The sequence below is a fragment of the Cupressus sempervirens genome, chromosome 8, assembly GCF_028749045.1.
Source record: "Cupressus sempervirens isolate cs-2001-9-10 chromosome 8, ASM2874904v1, whole genome shotgun sequence".
NCBI lineage: Eukaryota > Viridiplantae > Streptophyta > Pinopsida > Cupressales > Cupressaceae > Cupressus > Cupressus sempervirens.
In genome coordinates, this window is record NC_143125.1 from 414,027,996 (window position 1) to 414,050,914 (window position 22,919).

The following is a 22,919-nucleotide window of genomic DNA, read 5'->3' on the forward strand; positions in this document are numbered from 1 at the left end:
TCTCTAGCTTTATTTAGTTGATGTAGTATGAGATGTATCTCAATCTCTTGGTTCTCAATGGTCTTTCTGAACTTGTAGACTTCCATTTCAAGATCTTTTCTTTAAGCTACAAAGCTTCTTCTTCTGAGAACTTAGCTCTAGTACCAATTGTTGGGATTACAAGTAGGAAAGATAAATTTCTGAGAGGGGGGGTGTGGGGGGGGGTTTGCGGGGGGTGAATCAGAAGTCAAAACATGAACCCATAAAACTTTTCACCACTTATCCATCTCATGCATTCAATAGATAAACTAAAATAACATGTAAACCACATACATCTAAATCATGTAAACATATAATCAATCACACATTTGAAAAATAATATGATTACCAAGACAACCTCCAAAAAAAGGTAAAATTGGGGTGGGGATGATACCCACAATTCTTCACTATTGTAGCAATAAAGTGTAGACAATTAAGGTTACACTAGATTGACCATGAATCATGATCTACCCTGTGAAAGACATGCCCTATTAAAGGCTTACAAGGAATGTTAAGTCCCACCTTGTTAGAGGATTTCAACACCTTGTTAGAAGTATTCCTAGCTAAAGGACTTCAGAATATCCACTTGGAATGTCATCCTATTAAAGGATTTACAATAGTCTGTAATAACTACTCTGTTTAGAAGATTTAACTAAAATCACACGTTACGATGTTTCAACATGGATCTTGCGATTAGCTTTGGTAGCTTAATTAAAGCTAAAATCCATATAGTGTCCTTCTTGATCCTTCCTAATCTGATGTAACAATTTTTTTATTCCTTTGTTCTTTGTTCTCCTCCAATTGATTTTGCAATTCACTCTCTACAACTTCTAAGTCTTCATGAAATGCTCTATTTTTCACATACAAACTTCTTTATATTTCTCCTTCAATTCCTTACATGCTCATATAAAGTTTAGGGTTTCATCCTCCTTAAGAAGACTAGAAGACTTAGGGTTAAGTATGAATCTATGACTGAGATTCATCCTTTTTTCCACTTAATCCTTCCTATTTTCTGATTGGTTGTATGTAATTGCATAGGGAATCTATATATAGATTCATCCTTATCTTCAAAGGATCATATTCTATCCTTTGGTCAGATGAAAAATGGTTTACATAGTTATTTGTGCAATCACAAACAAATATGTTCAATTTGTGTTTCTTGACACTTGAAGTTACTGATGCTTGGCACATACTATAATTCTATTTCTGACTCGACACTTAAACTACTTGGCATCTGCTATTTACTTAGCACTTGAATCATTCGGCATGGTTTATCAGCTTGGCACTTGAGTGACTTGACACATGAGTGAGTTGACACTCATTTCAACTTGACACAATCTTATATTTACATATTATACTCAACATATAAAACTACTTTTGCATGAACTAAGTAAATGACATAAGTGTGTTGACACTCAATTGTCAAAACCAATCCGAGATCAGCACTAGCACTCAAAATAAACAAAAAAATCAAGATACAATTTCCCAACAAAAAAGAAATGATGAAGTGCAAATACTAATTGTTCAGCAATACAGAGTGGGTGTTGAGCAATAAACTAAAGATGCTAAGTCACAGATAGGGAATGCTAACCATATGATAGAAAATGGTCAGGATGCAGAACACGAATTGGAACCTAAACAAGAAAGATCAAATGAGCTTGAGATTATTTTTCTAGATGAACTTGTAGAAGAACTGAGAAGGGAACTACTTGTGCTAGAAAAATATGTGAGAAGACATCACAAACCTAGACACATCATTGGTGATGTTAAATCAAGTGTTATGACAAGGAAAAGACTCAAAGATAACACATTCTTACTTTGTGAATTTGAGTGGGTAAGATAGTAAAAGATGCTTTAAACAATGAATAAGGAAATTGACCAGATTGAGAAGAACAATACTTGGAATTTAGTGCCAAGATCAAGACCTAAAGACAAAAATGTTATTAGGAAACACTAGTGTTTTAGGAAAAAAAAAATGAAAATGGAGAGGTAACAAGAAACAAGGAAAGACTAGTATGCAAGGGTTATGCTCAAGAAGAAAGAGTTGATAATGGAGAAAATTTTTGAGGGAGGAGCATCTAGAGGTATACGGGCAATCCTGTGTCACCCAAATAAATGTACTTAGACTTAGTTTCTGTTTCATGTGTTTTCATTTTTGGATACACATTTGGGTCAAATAAAGGTTCCAACTCTCATAGTTCCACTATCAGTGTTCTAGGATACAGTATTTGAACAACTTGGGATACGTGTAAATGCCAAAAAAATAAGAGTATGTAATTGGGCCATCATTTTGGTAAAATAGAAGGTTTAAATTGGCCAGATGAAAGTTATTATAATTTAGAGCATTCCAAAAAAAGAATCAGGTCAAAAGGCCCCATGGTTTGAAAGTTATTGCAGTTTTTCGAGTTTTGGAGACCTCCTAAGAATGCTTCAAAGTTAGGGTAGGGGCATTAAATGACCTCAAAAAGGTCCAAAAAATGAGGTACAATCAATGCTTGTCCCTAGGGCTATAGAGCACTTCGAGAGCTTTCCAAAAATGTAAACGGTTCATCAATCGGAGCTACGGTTCAAAAGTTATGCCTCCTGAAAGTTTGATTACCATTTTTGGATTCTTCTAGATTTGCGGTGACTTCTAACGCAGCTTTTGGAGCCTTCTATTTGGTCAATGGATGCCTACTAGAACTTTCTAAAATGTAATCCTAGTCCTTAACCCTGCGGGGTCTATCTAAGGACATTTTTAGCATTTAAAAGGCAGTTCAAAGTGGAGTTTGAGAGGAGGTACTTAAAGGAGAAATTATCTCCAAATTTATGCTATTGTAAGCCCTTAGGGCATGTTTTCAAGTCTATTTTTCTCTATACTAAATGTACTAGTTTATTTTCATAGTTAATAAAATTTCCCTTTCCTATTGTGTCCATTCTGTACTTGTGGGTTGCGTCCCCATCAAGTCGTATCAGAGCATACCTTTGTTAGTGGTAGCAGAGCGTACCTCCATCAAGTGGTATCAGAGCTGGTTTTCTTGAGTGTGTAGATAGAGTGCCGAATATGAGGTAGTTTGCACTATAACTATGTGGTTGTGGGTTCAAGTTAGATGATGCCTCCATGAAGAGAGCATGGCAGAAGGGTCAGAGCTATTAATCCTGAGGAGGTTAGAGCCCTCCAAAGGAAGGTACAAGCATCGCAAGAGGAGCTCCATAGAGGAACAAATGTTGTTGTAGGTGACGATAGTGAGGATGACAATGAAGAAGAAGAAATTGGACCAGAAGGGGAAGTTCTGAATCAGGCAGAGGAAAGGCTTTTTAGGGCCATTACTAAGTTTCAAAAAAGACCTACAATTGAAGTGGGTGTATTTTTAAGAAATCTAAAACCAGATGAGTTGATCGATTGGATCAATAAAATGGAAGAATATTTTGAGTATGAGGATATTAGGGACCCAGATAGGGTTAAGTTTGCAAAGGCCAAACTGAAAGGCCATGCCAAAATTTGGTGGCAAGAGGTTCAATTGGAAAGAAACAAAAGAGGAAACAAGAAGATCACAAGATGGGATTGCATGGTGGACAAATTGAAGAAGCAGTTCATTCCTATGGACTACGAGCTTGATTTGTTTAAGAAGATGCATGGGTTAAAGCAAGTAGGAAGATTAGTCCAAGAATATACAGAGGAGTTTTACCGACTCTTGATTAGAGCAGGGCATGTAGAAGTAAATAAGGAGAAGGTTGCTCATTATATCAGTGGGTTGTGACCCAGCATCCAGGAGGAATTAAGTCAAGTAAGAATGACTAGTGTTCAAGAGGCATACCAGTTTTCCCTACGGGTTGAAGAGAAGTTGAATAAAAGGTTTGAAGGAAGGAAAAGAGGGTGCAGTCAAGGAGGAAGGGGTAGTGGTAGCTCATCTGGAGGCCAAAATGAAACCCAAAAGAAAAATGAAGATGTTGGTACCAGCAGGAACCAGAGGAATGAGGGTTTCAACCACTCCCATGATCAAGACTTTGGAAATCAGAGAGGAAGAGGTAGAGGATGTGGAGAAGGAAGAGGAGGTTTTCGTGGTACCTATTTCTATTGTAATGAAGAAGGTCATCGTGCCTTTGAATGCCCTCAATGACAAGGAAGGACAAATAGGAGAGCTAAGGGATAAGCTAGGGTTGCTCATGTCAATGAGGATACATAATCATCACATTCAAAGGATGCAAAAAGAGGAGAGACCTTGGTAAATAAAAGGGTCCTACTAAGTGGTGAGATTGAACCAGGACAAAGGAGGATTTTGTTCCATACCAAATGCAAGTATGAGGATAAATGTTGTGATGTAATCATTGATGGTGGTAGCACTGATAACTTGGTATCAGAAGAGATGGTCTCTAAGCTGAAGCTAAAGAGGGAGAGACATCTCTAGACCTATCAGATTGCTTGGGTGAAAGATGATCATAAGGTCCTAGTAAGTGAACAATGTTTAGTGAAATTCAAAATTGAGAATTACCATGATGAAGTTCTCTGTGATGTTATTCCAATGGATGTTTTCCATCTATTGTTGGGTAGACCGTGGTAGTTTGATAGGCATGCAGTTCATGATGGTAATGCAAACACATACTCTCTAACAAAGGATGGAGTTTTCCACAAATTGAAGCCCATGAAAAAGGAAGGCAAAAAGGTATGTAGCAGTGCTAGGATTTGTCTTGTTGATGGAAGGAAGTTTTTAGATGACATGAAACATAAGCATATGTGCTATGGTTTGATTCTTAGGAAAAATAAAGAAGGTAGTAGTGAAATGCCACTTGAAGTTTTAGATTTACTAGGTGAGTTTGGAGATATTATCTCTGATAATATTCCAAAAGGACTGCCACCAGTAAGGCAAGTTAGTCTTTAGATAGATTTAATCCTAAGAGCTAGTTTTCCTAACAAGGTTTCTCAAAGGATGACTCCTACTAAAACTAAGGAGCTAAACAGATAGGTTCAGGAGCTATTGAGGAAGGGCTTGATTTGGGAGAGCCTGAGTCCATGTGTAGTACCTAAGGTACTAGCACCAAAGAAGGATGGAAAGTGGAGCTCAATACTTCACAAAGATAGATCTCAAGAGTAGCTATCATCAGATATGGATATGAGAAGGAGATGAGTGGAAGATAGCCCTCAAGACCAAGCAGGGTCTTTATGAGTGGTTAGTCATGCCCTTTGGATTGATGAATGCCCCAAGCACCTTCATGGGGCTTATGAATGAGGTAGTTAAGAAGTTCTTGGGAAAATTTGTTATTGTCTATTTGGATGATATTTTAATTTTCACCAAGACTTTGGAAGAACATTTATTGCATATTCGTAGTGTTCTTGAGAGGTTGAGGGAAGAGAAACTGTTAATTAATCTGAAGAAGTGTAACTTTACAAAAAGGGAATTAGTCTACTTGGAGTTTGTTATATCACCTGAAGGTCTTAAAATGGATCTAGAAAAGTTAAAAGCCATCTTGGAATGGCCTACTCCAAGGTCTGCTACTGCATATATACATAGATATATCTATGCATGCATGCATGTATATATATATATATATATGTATGTATGTATGTATGTATGTATGTATGTATGTATGTATGTATGTATGTATGTATGCATGCATATATATGAATATGCAATGTATACATAGATATATGTATGCATGGATGGATGCATACATCCATGCATCCATACATACATATATCTATGTATACATTGCATACATACATAGATATATCTATGCATGCATGCATGTATACATAGATATATATATATGTATGTATACATTGTAGTGCCTCTCCCATTTGACTTCTATAAGTCATCTTGATGGATGCAACCTTGTTGATCTTTTTTTGTGATGGATCATGATTGTGACACTGAGTGGTCTACACCGTCGAGGTGTTTGGATTTATGTTTCTGTTTTAGTTGCTTTGTTTATGCTTCTATTGATCTATGAGATTATGATGTGATTTAAGGTTCACTAAGGTTTGTGCCAGTGGTTACTAGGATCGATGTGATATCATGAGGTTGTTCTATGATTATCTTGAGATGTGTGCAGAGATTGGACTGTGTTCTTTTTACCACACTACATTGGACTAGGTTCCTATAGTAGTGGTTAGTCATGTTTATGACTATGTTTGCTTTTGCATTTTAAGTGTCTTTTTGTTGATTCTATAAACAGTCATTATTAAATGCTTAAGTAATTAAAATGGGTTGTTCTTGTTGGATTATTTGGTTATGTGTTGCAGACATTTACCTTCTTATATTTCTTATAGAGAGATATTTGTTACTCATGTGATGCTTTACGTTTGAGACGACTCAAGGGTCAGATATTATACCTTGATTTTAGTATCATAGATATTAGACTACTATGTTGTTTAGTTAATCATATTGCATGATGATGCTATTTTAAGATGACAGTGTGTTTTATGATGATATCTGGTTATCTGGTATTTGGACATACCTCTGATTATATTATGTGATGGATTTAATGCTATGGTTATTTACTTCATTGCTTCGTATTTATGCTTTATGCGAACGTAAGTGATGTAAATAGATTATTTTAATATAATTAAATAAATTGTTAAATTAGGTGATTTAATGCATTTATTGCTTTGGCTATGTTATTATATGCAATTGCACTTGATCGTGTTGTTTAGTGTGCTAGATTTATATCCCTAATAGTGGCACATGGAGTTAGTGACTCAACCTTTCATATTTTACCAATATCACTCTTATATGGTCGATGTATCCTTTATTAAATGTTTAAATTAAACCTTTTGGTGATTATTAAATCTGAACTCATTTGCATTATGTGATTAGACTAGTGAGCATGTCTGTGCATTTAGAGTTTCACATTGTCATGAAAGTCATTAAGGTGATTTCTATGTTTTTGGGTTTTCGGGCTTTTTAATTGATTTATTTTAATTTTTGTCAGCTTTACAATAGATGAATTCCTATTTATAGGAATAGCTTGTTTTTGTTTGAGTTGATTTAGAGTTTAACAAGGTTGGCTAGTTATTTGCTCTAATCGATTATTCACTCGAAAAGTGAATAAATATCCAGAGAGGAATTTAATTCCTCACTTCTCACTTTTGAAATAGAGAGTTAGAGAGTAAAACCCAAAATCCTCTTCATGAGGATTTACTATTTTGTTTGTTGTGGGAGCTATGGGTGTGGGATCGTTGCAAGGTTGGGCTCATTGGATCTAGCTTGGTAAAACTTTGGATAGCCATTATTTTCAGCTACTTCTACGGGCTATTTATTTTATGGTTCAGATTCCCATTTTGCCCTTTTGGCTGTGAGGTAGGGCTTTCCCATTTTATTATTTATGCTCCATTTCTACTTCTATTTTTGGTAGCCATTTGTGTGGAGGTTGAAAACTAGTGTTTCCCTCCATTTCTTTATGTTAGTTCTACTTGGTTGGGCAGGTATGAACATTTCCCTATTTTTCAGGATGAGGGTTTGGGATTTTATGCCGTTATGCTGGCTATTTTTGCATACGGTGTTTGATTCCATTTATTTTTGGACTTTTGGGATTTTTGTGCCCAAAGGCCAAATGGGTTTTAATTTTGTAATTTTTCCAAAATTTGAGGTTTTTAGCTCATTTTGCATGCCACCCTGTTTTCTCGAGTTTTCTTGGAACAATGTGGGTCGTGGACCTTGATGATCCGTTTGGATATCAGTCAGACCACTTTTGAACTTTTATGTTACCTTGGGATGCATGTTGCATCCATACTCCTAACATTGTGTTTGGTTGAGTGATTTTATACCTGTTATGGATTCTTTTGGACCTTTTCTTTGTTTCATGGACATTGGGATTCATGTAGAATCCATACTTTTGGATTGAAGCCAGTGGAGTGAGTTCATGACCCTTGGTTGATGGGGACACTACCCAAGCACAGAACAGACACAACAGGAAAGGGAAATTTTATTAACTTTGTAAATAAGCTAATACATCTAGTACAGATAAAATAGACTTCAAAACATTGCCTATGGGCTTACAATAGCATAAATCTAGAGATAATTTCTCTTTTCAATACCTCCTCTCAAAATCCACTCCGAATTGTCTTTTACAATGTCAGAAATGTCCTTAAATAGACCTCAGAGGGTTAAGGACTAGGAATACATTCTAAAAAGTTCTAGCAGGCATCCACTGACCAAGTAAAAGGCTCCAGAAGCCGCGTTAGAAGTTGGTCCAAATCTAGAAGAATCCAAAAATGGTAACCAAACTTTCAAGAGACATAACTTTTGAACCATAGCTTTGATTGACAAACCGCTTACATTTTCAAAAAGCTCTCGAAGCACTCTATAGCCCTATGGACCAGCTTCACTCGTCTCCTATTTTTTAGCCCTTTTTGAAGTCATTTAATGCCCCTAACCTGACTTTGAAGCATTATTAGGAGGTCTCCAAAAACCAAAAAATTGCGATAACTTTCAAACCGTGGGGCCTTTTGACCTGATTCTTTTTTTGGAATGCTCTAAATTGTAATTAAATTCATTTGGCCAATTTACACCACCAAGTTCACCAAAATGATGGCTCAATTACATACTCCTATTTTTTCAGCATTTACATGTATCCCAAGGTGTTCAAATACTCTATCCTAGAACACTGATAGTGGAACTGTGAGAGTTGGAACCTTTATTTGACCCAAATGGGTATCCAAAAATGAAAAAACATGAAATTGAAACTAAGTCTAAGTACATTTTTTTTTGGGCGACATAGGATTACCCTTATACCTTTGGATGCTCCTGCATTACACACCCAGGGTAGATTGAAAAGTGACCCTATCACTTTATGAATGGTAGAGGAAATCCCAAATGGGAAACCTCAGCTGCTGAAATATAAGTTGAGTCCTCTATCGATCGTCCTTTCCACTTGACCAAATGCTCTTCATATTGCCTATTTCTGGTACTCCTACCCACACAATGATCTAGAATGTCTTCTATCTCCTCCTTAGAAGCAGGAATTGGACATGGCTCTAACATCAGTTCATCATCTACACCATCAGCATGATACTCTGTTAAGTTTGCAATGTTGAAAATAGGAGAAATGTGAATACCATCTGGAAACTCCACCTCATATGCATTTCTTGAGTCATGTTTCTTCAGAATTTTGCAGGGACAAAATTTCTTCATTTTTAGCTTGTTGCAAGTGCCGGCTGGAAATCTTTCTTTTCATAAGTGTACCATGACTAGATCCCCTACTTGGAATTCCTTATGTCTTCTCCTTTGATCAGCCCTAGCTTTATACTCTTGATTCATCTTGGTAATGTGTGCTTGAACCTCCTCATGTAGATGCTTGATATGTTCAACAAATTCTTCAGCTTCAGCACTTGTCCTCTCCCCTTGCTCTATTTTTGTCAATTCTGGCGCAGTCCTTGAGCTACTTCCATATACAATTTGGAATGGTAATCTACCAGTACTCTTATTTACAAAGTTATTGTAAGAAAACTCAGCTTGTGGTAGAATCAAATCCCACCCCTTGGGCGTATCCCCAACTAAACATCTCAGCAAATTGCACAAACTTCTATTTACCACTTCTGTTTGGCCGTCAGTCTACGGGTGATGTGCAGAACTAAATTTTAAGTCTGTTCTCAACTTTTTCCACAATGTTCTCCAAAAATACCCTACAAATTTAGTATCTCTATCAGAAACTATACTTCTTGGAAGACCATGTAGTCTTACCACCTCTCTGAAAAACAAGTCTGCAATATGGACAACATCATGAGTTTTGTGGCATGGAATGAAATGTGCCATTTTGGAGAACTTATCAACCACCACAAATATTGAGTCATTACCCCTTTGTGTCCTTGGTAATCCAAGAACAAAATCCATACTTATGTCCGCCCATGGCTTTGATGGAATAGGCAATGGCTAATATAGTCCAGTATTGTGGCTAAATCCCTTGGCAACTTGACAAACCTGGCAACTTTGTACAAAGTTCTTCACATCTTGTGAAATCTGAGGCCAAAAATAATGTTCTCTAAGAATGGAAATGGTCTTATCTCGACCAAAATGTCCTACCATCCCTCCACTGTGTTTCTCTTTAATCAAATTTTCCCTCATGGAACTCCTTGAAATGCACAATTGACTTCCCTTGAATAACATATCATTCTGAATCAGATAGTCTAACCACTTAGTTCTATCTACAATAATAGGCTCTTTACAAGCTTTCCATGCTTCAACAAAATTAGGATCATGAGGGTACAAATTCTTGAGTTCATCAAACCCAACTACTTCAACCTACATTACTGTAAGAAAAAATTGTCTCCTGGTTAGTGCATCTGCAACCCTATTAGATTTTCCACTTCTATGTTCCAACACAAATGTATAGCTCTACAAGAACTCTACCCACTTCATATGCCTCTGATTCAATTTACCTTGGCAATTTAGGTACTATAATGCCTGATGATTAGTATACAAAAAAAATTCCTCTGGCAATAAATAATGCCTCCATTTCTTTAAGGGCTGAACTATTGCATAGAACTCTTGATCATAAATAGAATACTTTTTCTTTGCATCATTCAATGTTTCACTAAAATATGCAATAGGCTTACCTTCTTGGCTTAATACAGCCCCAATAGTGCTGCCAGTTGCATCACAATCCACCTGGAACACCTTTCTAAAATTTTGAAGTGCCAACATAGGTAGTTTTGTCACCTTCTTCTTTAGCATTTCAAAACTTTTTGTAGCTACTGCAGTCCATTTGAACTCTTTTCTATCCCCTCTTATTGTGTCAGTTAGGGGTGCACATATGCCACTAAAATTCTTAATAAACTTTTTGAAAAAAATAACTAGACCATGAAATGATCTTACCTCAATAGCAGACCTTGGAGTAGGTCATTCCAAGATGGCTTTTACCTTCTCTGGATCCATTTTGAGATATTCAGGTGATATAACAAACCCCAAATAGACTAACTCCCTTTTTGCAAAGATACACTTCTTCAAATTAATTAACAGTTTATCTTCCCTTAACCTTTCAAGGACACCACGAATATGCAATAAATGTTCTTCCAAAGTCTTGCTGAAAATTAAAATATCATCCAAATAGACAATAAAAATTTTTCCCAAGAACTTCTTAAGTACCTCATTCATAAGCCACATGAAGGTGCTTGGGGTGTTCATCAATCCAAAGGGCATGACTAACCGCTCATAAAGACACTCCTTGGTATTGAAGGTAGTTTGCCACTCATCTCCTTCTCATATTCATATTTGATGATAGCCACTCTTGAGATCTATTTTTGTGAAGTACTGAGCTGCACCCAAGCAGTCCATAAGATAATCCATTCTTGGCAAAGAAAATTGTTACTTGATGGTTATCCTATTTATAGCTTGAGAGTCTATAAACATCCTCCACTCTCCATCCTTATTTGGTGCCAGTACTACAGGTACTACACATGGACTAAGGCTCTCCCAAATCAAGCCCTTCCTCAATAGCTCCTAAACCTGTCTATTTAGCTCCTCTGTTTCAATAAGAGTCATCCTGTGAGAAGCCTTGTTAGAAAAACTACTCCTAGAATTAGATCTATCTGATGACTAATTTGCCTTACTAGTGGCAGTCCTTCTGGAACATTATTAGATATAATATCTCCAAACTCTCCTAGTAAATCTAAAACTTCAAGTGGTATTTCACTACTACCTTCTTTATCTTTCCTAAGAATCAAAGCATAGCACAAATGCTGATGTTTCACTCCATCTAAAAACTTTCTTCCATCAACAAGACAAATCCTAGCACTACTACATATCTTTTCACCTTCCTTTTTCATGGGCTTTAGTTTGTGGTGCACTCCATCCTTTGTTATAGAGTATCTATTTGCATGACCATCATGTACTGCATGCCTATCAAACTGCCATAGTCTACCCAACAATAGATGGCCAACATCCATTGGAATAACATCACAGAGAACTTCATCATGGTAATTTCCAATTTTGAATTTCACTAGACATTGTTCACTTACCAGGACCTTATGATCATCTTTCACCCAAGAAATTCGATAGGGCTGGGGGTGTTTCTCCCTCTTGAGCTTCAACTTAGAGACCATCTCCTCTGACACCAAGTTGTCAATGCTACCACCATCAATGATCACATCACAACATTTTTCCTCACATTTGCACCTAGTATGGAATAAACTCCTCCTTTGTCTTGGTTCAATCACACCACTTAGTAGGACCCTTTCATTCACTAAAGTCTCTCCTCTTTTTGCATCCTTTGAATGTGATGACTGTGCATCCTCATCCACATGAGCAACCCTAGCTTGATGCTTAGCTCTCTTATCTGTCCTTCCTTTTCATTGAGGGCATTCAAAGGCATGATGACCTTCTTCATTGCAATGCAAATAGGTACCACGAAAGCCTCCTCTTCCTTTTCCACATCCTCTACCTCTTCCTCTCTAATTTCCAAAGTCTTGATCACGAGAACAGTTGAAACCCTCATTCCTATGGTTCCTGCTACTACCCACATCTTCATTTTTCTTTTGTTTTTCATTTTGGCCTTCAGATGACCTACTGCTTCCCCTTCCTCCTTGACCATACCCTCTTTCTCTCCCATCAAACCTTTTATTCAGCTTCTCTTTGAATCGTTGGGCAAACTAGTATGCCTCTTCAATGCTGGTCATTCTTACCAGACTTAATTCCTCCTGGATGCTAAGTCGCAACCCACAAATATAACGAGCAACCTTCTCCTTATTTTCTTCTGCATGCTCTACTCTAATCAAAAGTCAATAAAACTCCTCTGTATATTCTTGGGCTGATCTTCCTACTTGCTTTAGCCCATGCATCTTCTTAAACAAATCAAGCTTGTAGTCCATAGAAATGAACTGCTTCTTTAATTTGTCCACCATGCGATCCCACTTGTGATTTTTTCCTTTCCTCTTCTATTTCTTTCCAATTGAACCTCTTACCACCAAATTTTGGCATGTCCTTTTAGTTTGGCCTTTGAAAAATTAACCCTATCTGGGTCCCTAATATCCTCATACTCAAAGTATTCTTCCAATTCATTGATCCAATCGATCAACTCATCTGGTTTCAGATTTCTTGAAAATACACCCACATCAATTGTAGGTCTTTTCCAAAACTTAGTAATGGCCCTAAAAAGCCTTTCCTCTAACTAATTTAGAACTTCCCCATCAAATTCCCTTTCTGGTCCAATTTTTTCTTCTTTATTGTCATCCTCACTGTCGTCACCTACAGCAACATTTGTTCCTCTACGGAGCTCCTCCTGCAATGCTTGTACCTACCTTTGGAGGGCTCTAACCTCCTTAGGATTAATAGCTCCAGCCCTTCCACCATGCTCTCTTCATGGAGGAATCTTCTTAACTCAAACCCACAACCACACAGTCTTGGTGCAAACTACCTCATAGTCAGTGCTATGTCTACACACTCTGAAAAATCAGCTCTGATACCACTTGATGGGGACACCACCCAAGCACAGAATGGACACAACAAGAAAGGGAAATTTTATTAACTTTGTAAATAAGCTAATACATCTAGTACAGAGAAAATAGGCTTCAAAACATGCCCTATAGGCTTTCAATAGCATAAATCTGGAGATAATTTCTCCTTTCAGTACCTCCTCAAACTCCACTCTGAACTGCCTTTGACAATGCCAGAAATGTCCTTAAATAGACCTCAGAGGGTTAAGGACTAGGAATACATTCTATAAAGTGCTAGTAGGTATCCACCAACCAAGCAGAAGGCTCCAGAAGCCATGTTAGAAGTTGGTGCAAATCTAGAAGAATCCAAAAATGGTAACCGAACTTTCGAGAGGCATAACTTTTGAACTGTAGCTCTGATTGATGAACCGTTTAAATTTTTTGAAAGCTTTTGAAGCACTCTATAGCCCTATGGATAGCTTCACTTGTCCCCCATTTTTTGGCCCTTTTTGAATTCATTTAATGCCCATAACTTGACTTTGAAGCATTCTTAAGAGGTCTCCAAAAATTGAAAAACTGCGATAACTTTCAAATCGTGCGACCTTTTGACCTAATTCTTTTTTTGGAATGCTCTAAATTGCAATTACATTCACTTGGCCAATTTACACCTCCTAGTTCACCAAAATGATAGCTCAATTACATACTCCTATTTTTTTTCCATTTACACATATCCCAAGGTGTTTAAATACTCTATCCTAGAACACTGATAGTGGAACTGTGAGAGTTGGAACCTTTATTTGACAAAAATGGGTATCCAAAAATGAAAAGACATGAAACAGAAACTAAGTCTAAGTGAATTTTTTTTGGGTGCCACAGGATTTCCCTTATACCTTTGGATGCTATTGCATCATTGGTCTTGTTGCGTCACTGGGATTCATGTAGAATCAATACTCTCACATTGAGGCTGGTTGAGTGATTTTATGATGTATGATTTTATTGGCTTTCGGATTCGTGCAAAATGCATCCTCTTGAGTTGCTTTCAGTTAGGTGTTTGTTTTGCATTTTTTTCTCATCTTGTCCTTGTGTTATGATCTTCATGATGGTGGTGTGCCACACACAAGTATGTGTGCATACATTTGTTGGAGGACTTGCAGGTCTCAGCCTTTCATGTCTTTTCTAGAAGTTTTGATCATTGGGGTTGGGATGGGAGTATGCATGCCCATGGGCACTTGTTATACGATGAGCATGGGTAGGGTAGGGTAGCATATGGAGGGGGCTTCTCTCTTGCAACTTGGTGATCATTCTACCCCAAGGTTTAGCGGAGGATATGAAGTTTTAAATAAGTGATAATTAAAGAAAATGTGTGACTAGTAATAAAATTTAAGATAATAAAATGTTGTGCCAAGCCATTCTATTGAGGGATGCTGAATCCGCACGATCCAAGCTTGGGATTTTTGATGCCAAGTGACTCTCCATGATGTCAGCCCCTACTTAGTAGCTTTTTGAGTTTCTAATTAAGACTTGTACTCCTTGCATTGTCTTAAGTTCTTGGTTGTAACCATCATACTGTCTGGCATGAGTGTTAGCCATGGATGTTCTTTTGTGTGTTTGTGGTTGGATCATTATCTCCATCAGCATGACGGGTGTGGACCTATGGGTTCCATATGGTTGGGAGACATAGCTACCTTCACCACTACTAAGGACCGGTATACAGAGATGATCTTTTGTCCTAGTGCAACCATTGTTGGATGTCTTCACTTAGTACTTTAGGTTCTGGAGTATGCTTTCTTGTGATTTATGCTTTCATTGTAATGCTTGGATATCATGTTTAGATGATGTTAGTTTATTTGAAGCATTCCCATGTTATGATGTTTAGCATATGATTAGATGATGTTATTTGATTTAGTGGTATATCTATTGCTTACTGTTGTTTAGCATGTGATAGGCGATGTTATCTACTGTAGGATTATCTTATGCATTTTCACTAGCATGTTAGATTTCTTTATGCTTATGTTGTGCATGTTCTAGTAGTGACATCCCTATTACGACAGTACTGACAATTTGGTCAGTAGGTTGGGATGTTATGCATGGGGGATGGCTAGGACTCACAATGGTCTTATGATGCTATTGACGGTTGGGAGGAACCACATACTTAGTTTGTTTGTTCAGTTCATTGCAATGTTTATTTTAGTATATTCTTTGTTATTGTTGTTTAGATGGATAGATGTTCTTCATTCTATGTTGTTCTTTCACTCGAGTGTTCATGCCTCGAGATGTGGATCCTATTCTCCCTGGTCTGGAGGTTCTTTGGTCTATTTTTCCCCTTTTTGAGTTCTAAAAGTGTCTTTGTTTTCTATGGGCAACATTTTTTTAGCAATGTGCAACAATTAAAAAGTATCGCACGCCCATACAAATTGTATCGTACGTAACTATAAAGTATCACACACCTTTTAGAGAAGAATCACGTGACACTTTTTCAGTATTGCACACCTCTTAGAGAAGTTTCGTACAACACTATTGAAGTGTCGCACGCCTTAAAGAAAAGTAACACAACCCAACAACAAGCATTTTTCTTCATGATCTAAACTTTCTAAGAGTTGTTTTGGGTACCCTTTTGGACATTCCTTGACCCTATGTTGTTGCATTTTGAATTTTGTTGGCTTTTCTTGAATCCATTTTTCATGTTTGTGTTTTAGTCTCTTGGGGTTTATACTTTAATTCTTTATACTTAAGATATATTTTAATATATGCAACAAATCTTTTGAGATAGGTTTCAGACCTCTCAAAGACAAGTTAAGGATTCTAAGAAATTTCAGGGCTTCAGAAATCCAGACTTAGCCAATTTTAAGTGCATTAAGATTTTAGGCTTAGTAGAATTTCAAGATTTTGCATTTTACCCTAGCTTATTGTTTTGTTGATGAGTGGTCATTCCTTGAGCCCTCCTCTGGTTTGGTAGTGGCATCCAGGGATTCGTTGGTTGCCGAGATTGTGGTGAAGTCTTCTATTGTGATCTTTCTAATCTCTGTTTCATGTTGTCATGTGCATTCATACTTGTTTAAAAAAAAAATATCTTGACTTGATTTGAATCTTTGTTTCCAAAGATCTCCAAGCAGAACATTACATACATAGATATATGTATGTATGCATTCAATATATATGTATGTATGGATGCATGCATGCATACATACATATATATGTCTGCATCTATATACATACGTACATGTATGGATGTATGCATCCATGCATGCATATGCACGCATGTATGAATGCATCCATACATATATATGTATTCATGCATATATATACATACATACATACATACATGTATACATGTATGTATGCATGTATACATAGATGCATGCATGGATGTATGCATCAATGTATGCATAGATGATTGCATGTATGTATGCATGCATACATGCATATGCATAAATACAAGATATATACATGTATGTATGTATGTATGCATCCATACATACATATATCTTTTTATACATACATACATACATACATACATACATATATATATGTGTGTGTGTATGTATATATCTATGTATGCATGCATGCATACATATATCTATGTATGTATCCAATGTATACATAGATATATGTATATATGTATGTATGCAATATATATGTATACATGTATGAATGCATCCATCCATATAGACATGCATCTATGTATACATACATATTGCATATGCATGCATTCATGCATGCATCTATGTATACATACATGTATCTATGTATGTATGCATGCATACATCTATACATACATGTATCTATGTATGTATGCATGGATGAATACATACATCCATATGTATGTATACATAGATACATGTATGTATGGATGGATTCATGCATGCATGCATCCATACATATATCCATACATCTATGCAGGCATTCATGCATGCATGCATCCATCCATACATATATCTATCCATGCATGTATATCTATGTATGTATGCTATGTATACATAGATATATGTATGTATGGATGAATGCATGCATACATACATATATATGTATGCATGCATATATATACATACATACATGTATCTGTGTATACATAGATGCATGCATGGATGTATGCATGCATGCATCCATACATATATATGGATGCATGCATATATATACATACATACATACATGTATACATGTATGTATGCGTGTATACATAGATGCATGCATCCATGCATGAATAGATGCATGCATTTATACATGCATGCATACATACAAGATATATACATGTATGCATGCATACATGCATATGCATACATACAAGATATATACATGTATACATGTATGAATGTATGTATGCATCCATGGATACGCACATGCATGCATGGATATACACATGTATGGATGAATGGATGTATGCATGCATGTATACATAGATGCACACATGGATGGATGCATCCATGCATCCATCCATGCATGCATGTATACATAGATCCATGCACGGATGTATGCATCCATGCATGTATGTATGTATGCATGCATACATGCATATGCATACATGCATATGCATACATACAAGATATATACATGTATGCATGTATGTATGCATATGGATGCATCCAAGATATATACATGTATACATGTATGTATGTAGCCATCCATGCATACATAGACACATGTGTGTATGGATGGATGTATGCATGCATGGATGGATGCATCCATGCATGCATGTATACATACAAGATATATATATGTATGCATGTATGTATGCATATGAATGCATGCAAGATATATACATGTATACATGTATGTATGTATGCATCCATCCATGCATACATGCATGCATGCATGGATAGACACATGTATGTATGGATGGATGTATGCATGCATGTATACATAGATGCATGGATGGATTTATGCATCCATGCATGTATAGATGCATGCATGTATGGATGCATGCATACATGCGTATGCATACATACAAGATATATACATGTATGCATACATAGATACATGTATGTATACATAGATACATGTCTATATGCATGCATGCATGCATGCACACATATATTCATACATATATCTATGTATACATTGCATACATAAATAGATATATCTATGCATGCATGCATTCATAGATATAGATATATGTATGTATGCACACATGCATATATATGTATGTATGCAATGTATACATAGATATATGTATGTATGGATGCATGCATGCATCTAGATACATACATGCATGTATACATGTATGTATGCATATATATCTATGTATCCATGGATGTATGCATCCATGCATGCATAGATTCATACATGTATGTATGCATCCATAGATGCATGCATACATGCGTATGCATCCATACATACATATATCTATGTATACATTGCATACATACATTAGATATATCTATGCATGCATGCATGTTTACATAGATATATGTATGTATGTATGCATGCATGCATATCTATGTATGTATGCAATGTATACATAGATATATGTATGTATGGATGCATGCATCCATCCATACATATATATGTATGCATGCATCTATATACATACATGCATGTATACATGATGTATGCATATATATCTATGTATGCAATATGTATGCATGGATGTATGCATCCATGCATGCATAGATTCATACATGTATGTATGCATCTATAGATGCATGTGTGGATTTATACATGCATGCATGGATGTATGCATCCATCCATGCATAGATTCATGCATGTATGTATGCATGCATACATACAAGATATATACATGTATACATGTATGTATGCATGCATGCATCTATGCCTACATGAATGCATTTATGCATGCATGCACGCATAGATTCATGCATGTATGTATGCATCCATAGATGCATGCATACATGCATATGAAGACATACAAGGTATATACTTGTATACATGTATGTATGTATTTATGCATCCATGCATACATGCATGCATCTATGCATGCATGGATGCATCCATACATGCATGCATCTATGTATGACATAGATGCATGTATGTATGCATGCATGCATCCATACATTATCTATATATTCAATATGTATGTATACATAGATACATTTATGTATGATGTATGCATGCATGCATGCATATATATCTATGCATGCATGCATCTATGCATGCATGTATGTATGGATGTATCTATGCATACATCTATACATACATGTATCTATATATACATTGCATGCATGCATAGATATATCTAAGCATGCATGCATGCATGCATAAATATACATGTATCTATGTATGTATGCATGTATACATAGATGCATGCATGGATGCATCCATGCATAGATCCATCATGCATACATGCATCCATGCATAGATAAGTGTGCATCAATGGATAGATATATCTATGCATGCATGCTTGTAATGTATAAATAGATACGTGTATGTATGGATGCATGCATCCATGCATGTATCTATGTATGGATGCCTCCATGAAGAGAGCATGGTGGAAGGGCTAGAGCTATTAATCTTGAGGAGGTTAGAGCCCTGCAAAGGTAGGTACAAGCATTGCAAGAGGAGCTTCGTAGAGGAACAAATGTTGCCGTAGGTGACGATAGTGAGGATGACAATGAAGAAGAAGAAATTGGACCAGAAAGGGGAATTTGATGGGAAAGTTCTGAATCAGGTAGAGGAAAGGCTTTTTAGGGCCATTACTAAGTTTGAAAAAAGTCCTACAATTGAAGTGCGTGTATTTTCAAAAAATCTAAAACCAGATGAGTTGATCGATTGGATCAATGAACTGAAAGAATACTTTGAGTATGAGGATATTAGGGACCCAAATAGGGTTAAGTTTGCAAAGGCCAAACTGAAAGGCCATGCCAAAATCTAGTGGCAAGAGGTCCAATTGGAAACAACTAGAAGAGGAAAGGAGAAGATCACAAGGTGGGATCGCATGGTGGACAAATTGAAGAAGCAGTTCATTCTTGTAGACTACAAGCTTGATTTGTTTAAGAAGATGCATGGGTTAAAGCAAGCAGGAAGATTAGTCCAAGGATATATAGAGGTGTTTTACCAACTCTTGATTAGAGTAGGGCATACAGAAGCAAATAAGGAGAAGGTTTCTCATTATATCAATGGGTTGTGACCTAGCATCCAGGAGGAATTAAGTTTGGTAAGAATGACCAGCGTTGAAGAGGCATTACAGTTTGCCCTACGAGTCAAAGAGAATTTAAATAAAAGGTTTGAAGGGAGACAAAGAGGGTGTGGTGAAGGAGGAAGTGGAAGTGGTAGGTCATCTAGAGGCCGAAATGAAACCCAAAACAAAAATGAAGATGTGGGTACTAGTAAGAACCAGAAGAATAAGGGTTTCAATCACTCCCGTGATCAAGAATTTAGAAATCAGGGGGGAAGAGGTAGAGGATGTGGAAAAGGAAGAGGAGGCTTCCATGGTACCTATTTCCATTGTAATGAAGAAGGTCATCATGCCTTTGAATGCCCTAAATGAAAAGGAAGGACAGATAGGAGTGCTGAGGGCCAAGCTAGGGTTGCTCATGTGGATGAGGATGCACAATCATCACATGCAGAGGATGAAGAAAGAGGAGAGACCTTGGTGAATGAAAGGGTCCTACTAAGTGGTGAGATTAAACTAGGAAAAAGGAGGACTTTGTTCCATACTAGATGCAAGTGTGAGGATAAATGTTGTGATATGATCATTAATGGTTGTAGCACTAATAACTTGGTATAAGAAGAGATGGTCTCTAAGCTGAAGCTCAAGAGGGAGAGACATCCACAGCCCTATCGGATTGCTTGGGTGAAAGATGATCATAAGGTCCTAGTAAGTGAACAATGTTCAGTGAAATTCAAAATTTGGGGTTACCATGATGAAGTTCTCTATGATGTTATTTCAATGGATGTTTGCCATCTATTATTGGGTAGACTGTGGGAATTTGATAGGCATGACGTACATGATGGTCATGCAAACACATACTCTCTAACAAAGGATGGAATCCACCACAAACTAAAGCCCATGAAAAAGGAAGGTGAAAAGGTATGTAGTAGTGCTAGGATTTGTCTTGTTGATAGAAGAAAGTTTTTAGATGGCATGAAACATTAGCATATGTGCTATGCTTTGATTCCTAGGAAAGATAAAGAAGGTAGTAGTGAAATACCACTTGAAGTTTCAGATTTACTAGGTGAGTTTTGAGATATTGTCTTTGATAATGTTCCAGAAGGATTGCCACCAGTAAGGAAAATAAGTCATCAGATAGATTTAATCCCAAGAGCTAGTTTTCCTAACAAGGTTGCTTATAGGATGACTCCTACGAAAACTGATGAGCTAAATAGATAGGTCCAGGAGCTGGTGAGGAAGGGCTTGATTCAGGAAAGCCTAAGTCCATGTGCAGTACTTGCAATACTAGCATGAAAGAAGGATGGAGAGTGGAGGATGTGTACAGAATCTCAAGGTATATATAGGACAACTGTCAAGTATTAGTTTCTTTTGCCAAGAATGGATGATCTTATGGACTGCTTGAGTGGAGCTCAGTACTTCACAAAGATAGATCTCAAGAGTGTTTATCACCAGATACGGATTCAAGAAGGAGATGAGTGGAAAACAACCTTCAAGAACAAAGAAGGTCTTTATGAGTGGTTAGTCATGCCCTTTGGATTATTGACAAACACCCCGAGCACCTTCATGCGGCTTATCAATAAGGTACTTAAGAAGTTCCTTGGAAAATTTGTTATTATCTATTTGGATGATATTTAAATTTTCAAAAAGACTTTGGAAGAACATTTATTGCATATTCGTAGTGTCCTTGAAAGGATAAGGGAAGAGAAACTATTAATTAATTTGAAGAAGTGTATCTTTGCAAAAAGAGAGTTAGTCTATTTGGGGTTTTTTATATCACATGAAGGTCTTAAAATGGATCCAAAGAAGGTAAAAGCCATCTTGGAATGGCCTACTCCAAGGTCTCATACTAAGGTAAGATCATTTCATGGTCTGGTTAGTTTTTACAGGAAGTTTATTAAGAATTTTAGTGGCATATGTGTACCCCTAACTGACATAATAAGAGGGGATAGAAAAGAGTTCAAATAGACTATAACAGCTGCGAGAAGTTTTGAATTGCTAAAAAAGAAGGTGACAAAATAGCCTGTATTGGCACTCCTATAATTTAGAAAGGTGTTCCAGGTGGATTGTGATGCTAGTGGCAGTGCTATTGGAGCTGTATTAAGCCAAGAAGGTAAGCCTATTGCATATTTTAGTGAAAAATTGAATGATGCAAAGAAGAAGTATTCTATTTATGATCAAGAGTTCTATGCAATAGTTCAGGCCTTAAAGAAATGGAGGCATTATTTATTGCCAAAGGAATTTTTTTTTTATACTAATCACCAGGCATTATAGTACATAAATAGCCAAGGCAAATTGAATCAAAGGCATATGAAGTGGGTAGAGTTCTTGCAGAGCTATACATTTGTGTTGAAGGATAGAAGTGGAAAATTTGGCAAGGTTGCAGATGCACTAAGCAGGAGACAGTTGTTGCTTATAATAATGTAGGTTTAAGTAGTTGGGTTTGATGAACTAAAGAATTTGTAACCTGATGATCCTGATTTTGTTGAATCA